Consider the following 9,687-nt stretch of genomic DNA (forward strand, 5'->3'; position numbering starts at 1 on the left):
CTGCTACCTGGATCTAGCGATGTCTTGCTCACAAATGCATAAATGTAATATCTAGAACGCTCGGCTCGTACCGGATTCAAACCCGGCGAGCGTCCTAGTTTAACATCTTCTCTTCCACTTTTGGCAACATCCAGCTGTGCTTGGCTGGATCAAACCACTGGCGGATCTGGTTGTAGAATGCTTCCATCGGGTACTTTTTGGCGTCGTGGATCTCGCCACAACCGCGGCACACGTAGAAGCAATGACCCCCGGGATGACCCTTCTTGCCACACTTCTCACTAACCAGATGATTCCAACATCCAGCTTCTGTGTGTATTCGGGATCCGCACTGCGAGCACCTGATTTGTCCTGTCCCGTCCGTGAGATCTCGGGATCTGTACATCCCACGGTCCCCCGGGTACGGTATCCCCCGACCGAGAGTTGTCTCCGGCCTTCGTAGTACGATCGTTGGGTGTAGTGAGACAGACTCGGCGGTAATCCTCTGGATCGGAGTCCGAACCATCGGATCCCGATTCAGTTCCTGAGTCGGGCGCCGTGACTTGATGGACACGTCGCGCTGGGGCCGTGGGTGTCGGAGCTTTTTGACGATACTTGCCGGATCTGACCGCCGTCTTCTTCTGGCGGTGGTTCGCACGATCCACAGCTCGCAGCACTTCTTCAAGCTCATCTGCGTCTGAAAGACGTAGCCGGGTCAACCTGTCGGTCTGATCCACATCTCCCAAGGTTTCGATGAAATGATCCACATGTTCCCGTAGTACCTTGGATCCCCCATCCTTGATCTTATACTTGGCCCGTAGACCGGCCACATTGCGCCGATGAAGGTATTCTAGCGGGGACTCGTCCGATCGGCGGCGGGCATGGTAGTATTGTCGTGCAACCGACACCCCCAATCCACAGTACTGCGTTTGGAATATCCGGCCACTTGTTCCTAGTGCATTAGCCCAGCTGTCGATACCAGTTTCTGGCAGGCCCCGCAAACAAGTCCGCAAATCTTAGACGCTTTTCGGCATCCGATGCTTGATCTGTCATGAGGGACGACTTGACTTTGCTGATCCATGTTCGCGCTCGGTCTTCGTCTTAAATTTTGTCCGTGAACGCCTTCAGAACCGATATGGCTGCGATCCGTACCCTCTAGATCATAGACGATCCATCCGCCCCGGCTGCAGATGTTTCTACCTCCGCTGGCGAGGGGGATGGGACATCCAGATCATCTGGAACGAACTCATCATGGGAGTCGTCTTCCTCTACCGACTCCATTTCGACGTCTTGCGCTCCATGGTCGTGGGACACTTGCGTTTGTGGCCTTGGCACCCTCATACCTTGCTCGGCCACTCATCGCAGTCTCAAAGTGCTGTTGCAAAGTACCTGATGAGGTGTCGGAGTACACTGTAGTCTTAGTCTGGTCTACTGGTGGGGATGGGCCGTGAAGCGATTTGCTTGAACCCGATCCGACGATAATCCAGCTGGCTTCTTGCTGGATCTGGCTCGATCCTGGCTGGATGGTATCAGATCGCGGGTTTGGTGCCCTTGATTCCGTGGCTTCAGACTCGAAGGCGCCTCCTGTCCCCGGAACCTTGCCCGTGCTTCCAACATTGACGCCCCGGAGGATCTAAGGCCATGCGTCGCAGTTCGGAAGACGTATCCGATCCATCATCAGCCGCGGATTCGTAGTTGGAGGATACAGCTTGGCTGATCCTCGGCGACGACACTAGATCCACGCTCTGCGGCTTTTCCCCGGCGATGGCCTTGGCTCTAACGAAGAGGTCCTGTGCTGCTGATACTATGAGATCCAGATCTAGTTCGAGGTATCCTCCGCATCGAACGCACAAGCCATTCGTCGATCCGACCTCCGATGACGCTTCTTCCCCTGACACAATCTTCACTTGAGCATCTTCTTGGGACTCACGGTGAAATCTCGAGTCACCAAAATATCCAGGCACACGCACTATTATGGTGAAGCGGGATCAGCAAAATCTGCGAGATTGCCGGATCCAACTTACCAACAGCGCCCAGACACCGACTAACGGAGGGCCCCCCCGATGATTCGTTATCTGCTCAACTTTCCGCACCTTGTGTACCCGTCGGTTTGGCGGGAACTTGCTCTCTCGGCAACTTCCGAAACGCTCAAGTGGTGAAGCTTGAGTGTCTTGGCGAGGTGTGGGGATGGGGTAGAGCAGTAGTGGTAAGATCTTCACTCTGCATCCGTAGTTGTTTCTGGATCCGAAGCGAATATTCGACCTTGGTGGATCCAGGGCCTAGATCGTGGATCTGGCGGTAGGGTTGCCTCGCGGGTGTGTTCCCTAGCCTTTGCTTTCCTAGCAACACTAGTTTCGCGATCCCCAACCTTCTCCGAGCTTGTACGGCCAATGTAGTTCAGATTCTTGAGGGCAGGAAGGCACTTGCGTGATACAGCGTAAGGGGAGGTCTGATTCATAGTAAGCCTATACCTGCCTGTGATTCCTACCTTCTATTTATTTTACCTGCTGATCCCCTACCAGGCTCGGCTGCATGCCCTTTCCCTCCTTGGTTCATCAACCTAGCTGTATCAGCGTCAGATACACCGGATCCATGGCGTAATTATAGTAAGGTGCCATATTATGGGCACACTGTCCCGGATCCAAGCCACTTTAATCCACTTTAATACAAGTGTACACTCATCGTGGTTTCAAGCCCTCCAATCATCTAACATCACATTACGAATGTCTGCGGTCTCCATCGCTCCACGAAAGTTTGAGATCCGTTGAATCCATCACCCCTATAACATGGATCCAAGTCACTCTGTGTGGGGTCCTCAATCGCTTGGATACGGACTTGAAAAAGTGTGATCTGGGACATCTAGCGGTGGTTCTTGGCTTCTCATTTGTTGTTAATACCAGATCCACCTTCAGATGGTATTCACAGCTCTTCCTTCATATGACCCCACTCGATCCACTCGCACATGGTATATCCCATGTCTCCCGGAATTTTGGGCGAGAGTGGATGCGAGTCTCCACTTGGTCGATCCCAGAATACTGTCACCAACCATGTTCCTTTTGCCGTCTTCATACTCTGAGCCACTATTATTTCCCAGATCTATCGTTTGCCATCTCATACTCCCGATTCACACCGTCGACCTATATAGGATACCACTTTACCTCGGCCTATTCCACTTCGAGTATTATGGATCCACGTCGAGCAATCCAGATCCACCCTAACCACCGAGCATTGTCACTAATTTGTGATAATGACTCCTTGTATGGTTACATCTCTCATTTCTGAGAAAGCACTTCACCACAAAACCCCTCCATCTGGCACTTACCAACATCGTGGATCTCGCCGCATCCGCGGCACACCAAGAGACAACGATCCGACGGGTTGCCATTTTTGCCACAGCACCGACACGTCAGCCGCTTCCAGCAATGTAGAGCATTGTGACGATGCGAACCGCAGTGTGTGCAGCGTTGGAACGTGCCACGTCCATGCGGTCGGCGTTCTCATGGTTCGGGGTCTCTGGGGGGGGGCTGCGTCTCGCTAGGCGTGGATCGATTTGTTTCCTGGAGTGATGACATCTGGGTCTGATCATCGCCTTCGGCTGCGGCGATGTAGATCCGGCGCAGATCACCATCCTATTCCGATCCACTGAGACCAGAATCACTGTCGCAGCCCGCAGCCTTCACGGCTTGTACCTTGCGTGCTGGGTTTTAATTTACGGCATCAGAAGTGGTTATCTTCTGTCGGTACTTGCTCGATCGAAAGTGGGCCTTTCCTAGACGGTTCTTTGGGCGTTGCCGCGTCCTCAAGACCACTTCAAGCGAATCTGCATCTGAGATCCGTAGCAGCGCGAGCTGATCAGCCAGATCGCTGTCGTCCAATGTTTCAATGAAGTGTTCTACGTGCTCACGACGGACATCCGGTGGGCCTTGCTTAATACGCAGCTTCGCCCTTAATCCTGCAGCGCTCAGGCAGTGGAGGTTTTTTAAAGGTGTTTCGTAGGCACATTTCTTTGCATGGTAGTACTGCCTCGCGACGGATACTCCTAGCCCACAGAACGGCACCTGAAACTCGCGTGCTCCTTCCAATCGCTTTGAGTAGTCCGGCTAAGTTGCCGGTACCAGTTGGGCGCCGATCCAATGAACAGGCCGCCAAGCACCAATCACTTCTCATCGTCCGGGGCTTGGTCGCGGAGAAAGGCTGACTTTATCTTGCTGACCCACCCGCGCGCGGCCTTCGTCTTTTTCCTTCCCGGATAACTCCTTGAACCTCGACATCGCGGAGACGTGAATGTGTGGAATGATCCCTAGCGTTCTGATGGCCGTAGCAGCTGTAGCCACTGTCGGTTGACGGGTGTCAGTGAAGTCCAGCTCGTCTGGATCGTACTCATCGTGTTCCGAGTCAACCGATTTCATATCAACATCGTGTTGTCCGCCCGCTGCTACCGGTGCAGCGGTCGGCGCCCCTTGTGCAGGGTGCTGAGCTTTCCGAAACCATTCCATCGCTGAGTTGAAAGCGTCCGCAGGCAGCTTAAATTTTCCCAGTGCCGGTCGCCCATCGGCGGCGAGTCTGCCTCGGCTTCCGTTTTTGACGCATGGTCTGGTCGAGACTGCAGCAGCGCCGCGCCCGACGGTCCCAGCTGCATCCGTTCAACACCGTTGGTACTTTCGAATATACACTTCAAGCCGCGGAGGCATAGCGTGATTGATGGGACGATCCGGTCCGTGACCCCGACTTACCGGGTCGTGACAGGCCGGCAGCAGGCTTGGACGCTGTCTTGATCTGAGTCTACGACACGCCGACTAGTTCTCGAAGAGCTCCGACTGTGTGTTCTGGATCGTTTCGAGATCCATATCAAACATATCCTTCGCCGCAAAGGGGCCTGGCGTGACGCCGGCTTCCTTCAGGAGATACAGTATGGCTTTCAAAGCCTCCAGCTTGTTCGTCGTCTCAGGTGGCGGTGTCACCGGTACCTTCCGCGATCCAGATATCTGCAGCGGTATGATCCGCATCATTGGGTTCAAGGCCATAAACCTTTAAAGCACATGCTGGTTTTCTTCTTCTTCCAAATGATTGTCAGCCCAAATCGCTGCGATCTCGCCGCTGCTATCGGAGTCCGAATCAGCTGGAGCCTTGAACTTTTTCCATGACGCGTTCGAAGTCTTCTTTTTCGAGGTCTTCTGCGCTGGCGGAGCGGTGGTTGATGAGGTTCCTTCGGGTTTCACCTTGGGTTCCTCATCGGGAAAATCGCGATTCGCATCGCGATCTGCGGTGCCTCCTCTAGAGGCATGAGGAGAAGGTTGAGGTTTCTCTTCATGAAGATATTCCTCTCCGCTACTGCCGGCAGAGCTCCTCTGTCGACTTATCCAAAGGACCTTACAGCCCAAGACCAGGAATCAAAAAAATTTATGCTTCAAAACCAGAAGTGTTTAATTTATTAATATTGCGGACAAGCCGCCTAAGGGGAAATGTATCTGCTTAACTATTTAGCATAGTTAAACCTAATCAAATGCATAACGTGTGGTTTTCAGCCAACGTACTGACACATTGTTAACTCTCCAACTTATTTACTAAGCGTTTGTTAACTCTCCTGGTACTCCGTACCCCTGTGTGTTCCGCACCATGTAACCCCGTTACCCCCCCCACCACTAAGAAGAGAACATTTCGTTCTCGAAACTTCCCCAGCGAGGACACGTCTTGTCAAGACTGCGGGGGCTACTACACCTCACACCAGCGTTGTACAGCTCCGCGAGCTCCCAAAGGCCTACGCATCGTTGATGCCCAACTTCTCGTCGTCGGGCTACGGCCCAATGCTCCAAGCGCAACGCGCATCTTGTTCTCATGCGTCTCATACCTACGCTCGCGCTCCGCGCCTACTCCAAGAGCTGCAAACCGCTTAGAGCTATGCTCTTGACTCATCCGAGTCGTCGACAACAGCTCAGCGGTTGAACACTCGCTTCACAAGCGATAGGTCGGTGGTTTGATCCCAACTGGGCGTCGCCCTCTCCCTCCATGAACGATTGTACACGCTTGGATAAGCTTAAGGGCAACACCCTTTTAGCTCAGTGGTCGAGCTTCGGCTTTGGAAGCGACAGGTCGGTGGTTCGATTCCACCCGGGCGCAGCCCACTCATATCATGGGTAGTCCGTACTTGGACCAGCTTATGGGCATCGCCCTTATAGCTCAATGGTAGAGCTCCGGAATGGAAAGCCAAAGGCCAGTGGCTTGATCCCCGACCAGGACATGTTACAGCGCATCCACATTTCGATCATGCTCATCGCGCAAGTTGTTTCAAAACAGCTATGCGTCTATCGAGACGCTTGTGGCTGAACCTTGTTCAACGCATACGAAGCATCTGCATCCTTCGGGACCACGGCCCCAACACCACAAGGTATCTCCACCCCCTGCTCCCGCTGCGAGCACCGCTCATTCGTACGAGCTGGCTGCTGCATCCACTGGTCAGAGCCTGAGCTCACCTACTGACCTGTTCGCGCCCCACTCTAGTGAGAGGCGCCCAGCGCCTAGCGACGCTGTCGCACGCCATGGTGGCGCTTCGGCACAGGATGTGCCCGGTCGAAAGCGTCCGCGACGTCAGCGCAATCTTGCAGGAGGATAACCTCAAACGCCCATGCGTTCTGTGAGTGATGGTAACCCCTCCACTTCACCAAGTACTGGGTACGACCCTGGCGTCTACGCCGCGCCACCAGGCGTTCCACGTGAATAGGGGAGCTCACCATGCACTTCAAGCAGAGCGCGAGGAGGCCTTGCCTCAGATGGGTTCTCGCGGGGAGAGTCACCACTTGCCGGAACGGCGTTTGCGTCCATACGACGCCGGCGCCCACGACGCGAACGCTCACGTTCATTGCCCATCGGTCTGTCTCGAAGAGATGGTCCACCCTGTAAATAGGTTAGATCCACCACTGTTGACTTACAACCAGGTTTCGGACCTTGAGCGTCCGGTCGCTCGGCGGAACGTTCAGCTTGCTCCTGCATCTCGAGCACTTCGCTCCGTGACCTGTGGCTCTGCCACCAGCTGTTGATCAGCCTGCTGTGGGTCCACCACTTTCTTTCGCTCAGTCCCCCGTGGCTCTGTCACCTGCGGCCTTGCAGATGTCCGTGGCCCAGCCACCGTTGGCGCCAATGCCTCCGCGCTCACCTGAGCAGGGTCTTGATATGGCTTAAGCAAGTCAACATAGAAGACCGGATGCGTGCGTATCTTCTTCGGAAGGTTGAGCGTATACGCTAGGCCCTTCCTGGCCACGACCTTGAACGGCCCTATGAGCCGAGGTCGGCGCCCCTTGTGCAGGGTGCTGAGCTTTCCGAAACCATTCCATCGCTGAGTTGAAAGCGTCCGCAGGCAGCTTAAATTTTCCCAGTGCCGGTCGCCCATCGGCGGCGAGTCTGCCTCGGCTTCCGTTTTTGACGCATGGTCTGGTCGAGACTGCAGCAGCGCCGCGCCCGACGGTCCCAGCTGCATCCGCTCAACACCGTTGGTACTTTCGAATATACACTTCAAGCCGCGGAGGCATAGCGTGATTGATGGGACGATCCGGTCCGTGACCCCGACTTACCGGGTCGTGACAGGCCGGCAGCAGGCTTGGACGCTGTCTTGATCTGAGTCTACGACACGCCGACTAGTTCTCGAAGAGCTCCGACTGTGTGTTCTGGATCGTTTCGAGATCCATATCAAACATATCCTTCGCCGCAAAGGGGCCTGGCGTGACGCCGGCTTCCTTCAGGAGATACAGTATGGCTTTCAAAGCCTCCAGCTTGTTCGTCGTCTCAGGTGGCGGTGTCACCGGTACCTTCCGCGATCCAGATATCTGCAGCGGTATGATCCGCATCATTGGGTTCAAGGCCATAAACCTTTAAAGCACATGCTGGTTTTCTTCTTCTTCCAAATGATTGTCAGCCCAAATCGCTGCGATCTCGCCGCTGCTATCGGAGTCCGAATCAGCTGGAGCCTTGAACTTTTTCCATGACGCGTTCGAAGTCTTCTTTTTCGAGGTCTTCTGCGCTGGCGGAGCGGTGGTTGATGAGGTTCCTTCGGGTTTCACCTTGGGTTCCTCATCGGGAAAATCGCGATTCGCATCGCGATCTGCGGTGCCTCCTCTAGAGGCATGAGGAGAAGGTTGAGGTTTCTCTTCATGAAGATATTCCTCTCCGCTACTGCCGGCAGAGCTCCTCTGTCGACTTATCCAAAGGACCTTACAGCCCAAGACCAGGAATCAAAAAAATTTATGCTTCAAAACCAGAAGTGTTTAATTTATTAATATTGCGGACAAGCCGCCTAAGGGGAAATGTATCTGCTTAACTATTTAGCATAGTTAAACCTAATCAAATGCATAACGTGTGGTTTTCAGCCAACGTACTGACACATTGTTAACTCTCCAACTTATTTACTAAGCGTTTGTTAACTCTCCTGGTACTCCGTACCCCTGTGTGTTCCGCACCATGTAACCCCGTTACCCCCCCCCCCACTAAGAAGAGAACATTTCGTTCTCGAAACTTCCCCAGCGAGGACACGTCTTGTCAAGACTGCGGGGGCTACTACACCTCACACCAGCGTTGTACAGCTCCGCGAGCTCCCAAAGGCCTACGCATCGTTGATGCCCAACTTCTCGTCGTCGGGCTACGGCCCAATGCTCCAAGCGCAACGCGCATCTTGTTCTCATGCGTCTCATACCTACGCTCGCGCTCCGCGCCTACTCCAAGAGCTGCAAACCGCTTAGAGCTATGCTCTTGACTCATCCGAGTCGTCGACAACAGCTCAGCGGTTGAACACTCGCTTCACAAGCGATAGGTCGGTGGTTTGATCCCAACTGGGCGTCGCCCTCTCCCTCCATGAACGATTGTACACGCTTGGATAAGCTTAAGGGCAACACCCTTTTAGCTCAGTGGTCGAGCTTCGGCTTTGGAAGCGACAGGTCGGTGGTTCGATTCCACCCGGGCGCAGCCCACTCATATCATGGGTAGTCCGTACTTGGACCAGCTTATGGGCATCGCCCTTATAGCTCAATGGTAGAGCTCCGGAATGGAAAGCCAAAGGCCAGTGGCTTGATCCCCGACCAGGACATGTTACAGCGCATCCACATTTCGATCATGCTCATCGCGCAAGTTGTTTCAAAACAGCTATGCGTCTATCGAGACGCTTGTGGCTGAACCTTGTTCAACGCATACGAAGCATCTGCATCCTTCGGGACCACGGCCCCAACACCACAAGGTATCTCCACCCCCTGCTCCCGCTGCGAGCACCGCTCATTCGTACGAGCTGGCTGCTGCAGCCACTGGTCAGAGCCTGAGCTCACCTACTGACCTGTTCGCGCCCCACTCTAGTGAGAGGCGCCCAGCGCCTAGCGACGCTGTCGCACGCCATGGTGGCGCTTCGGCACAGGATGTGCCCGGTCGAAAGCGTCCGCGACGTCAGCGCAATCTTGCAGGAGGATAACCTCAAACGCCCATGCGTTCTGTGAGTGATGGTAACCCCTCCACTTCACCAAGTACTGGGTACGACCCTGGCGTCTACGCCGCGCCACCAGGCGTTCCACGTGAATAGGGGAGCTCACCATGCACTTCAAGCAGAGCGCGAGGAGGCCTTGCCCCAGATGGGTTCTCGCGGGGAGAGTCACCACTTGCCGGAACGGCGTTTGCGTCCATACGACGCCGGCGCCCACGACGCGAACGCTCACGTTCATTGCCCATCGGTCTGTCTCGAAG

General features: G+C 54.6%; 4 pseudogenes across 4 annotated transcripts; all 4 read left to right on the top strand.

Moving 5' to 3' along the window:
* Positions 1-5,897: 5,897 nt before the first annotated feature.
* PITG_27794 lies at positions 5,898-5,969 on the top strand (annotated as a pseudogene). Its single transcript has one exon. The product of its transcript is annotated as a tRNA-OTHER (tRNA).
* Positions 5,970-6,021: 52 nt separating this feature from the next.
* On the top strand, positions 6,022-6,093 carry PITG_27795 (annotated as a pseudogene). Its single transcript has one exon. The product of its transcript is annotated as a tRNA-OTHER (tRNA).
* Positions 6,094-8,729: 2,636 nt separating this feature from the next.
* PITG_27796 lies at positions 8,730-8,801 on the top strand (annotated as a pseudogene). The gene has a single exon. The product of its transcript is annotated as a tRNA-OTHER (tRNA).
* Positions 8,802-8,853: 52 nt separating this feature from the next.
* Positions 8,854-8,925, top strand: PITG_27797 (annotated as a pseudogene). Its single transcript has one exon. The product of its transcript is annotated as a tRNA-OTHER (tRNA).
* Positions 8,926-9,687: the final 762 nt, after the last annotated feature.

Source organism: Phytophthora infestans, genomic scaffold, assembly GCF_000142945.1.
Source record: "Phytophthora infestans T30-4 supercont1.26 genomic scaffold, whole genome shotgun sequence".
Classification (NCBI taxonomy): domain Eukaryota; phylum Oomycota; class Peronosporomycetes; order Peronosporales; family Peronosporaceae; genus Phytophthora; species Phytophthora infestans.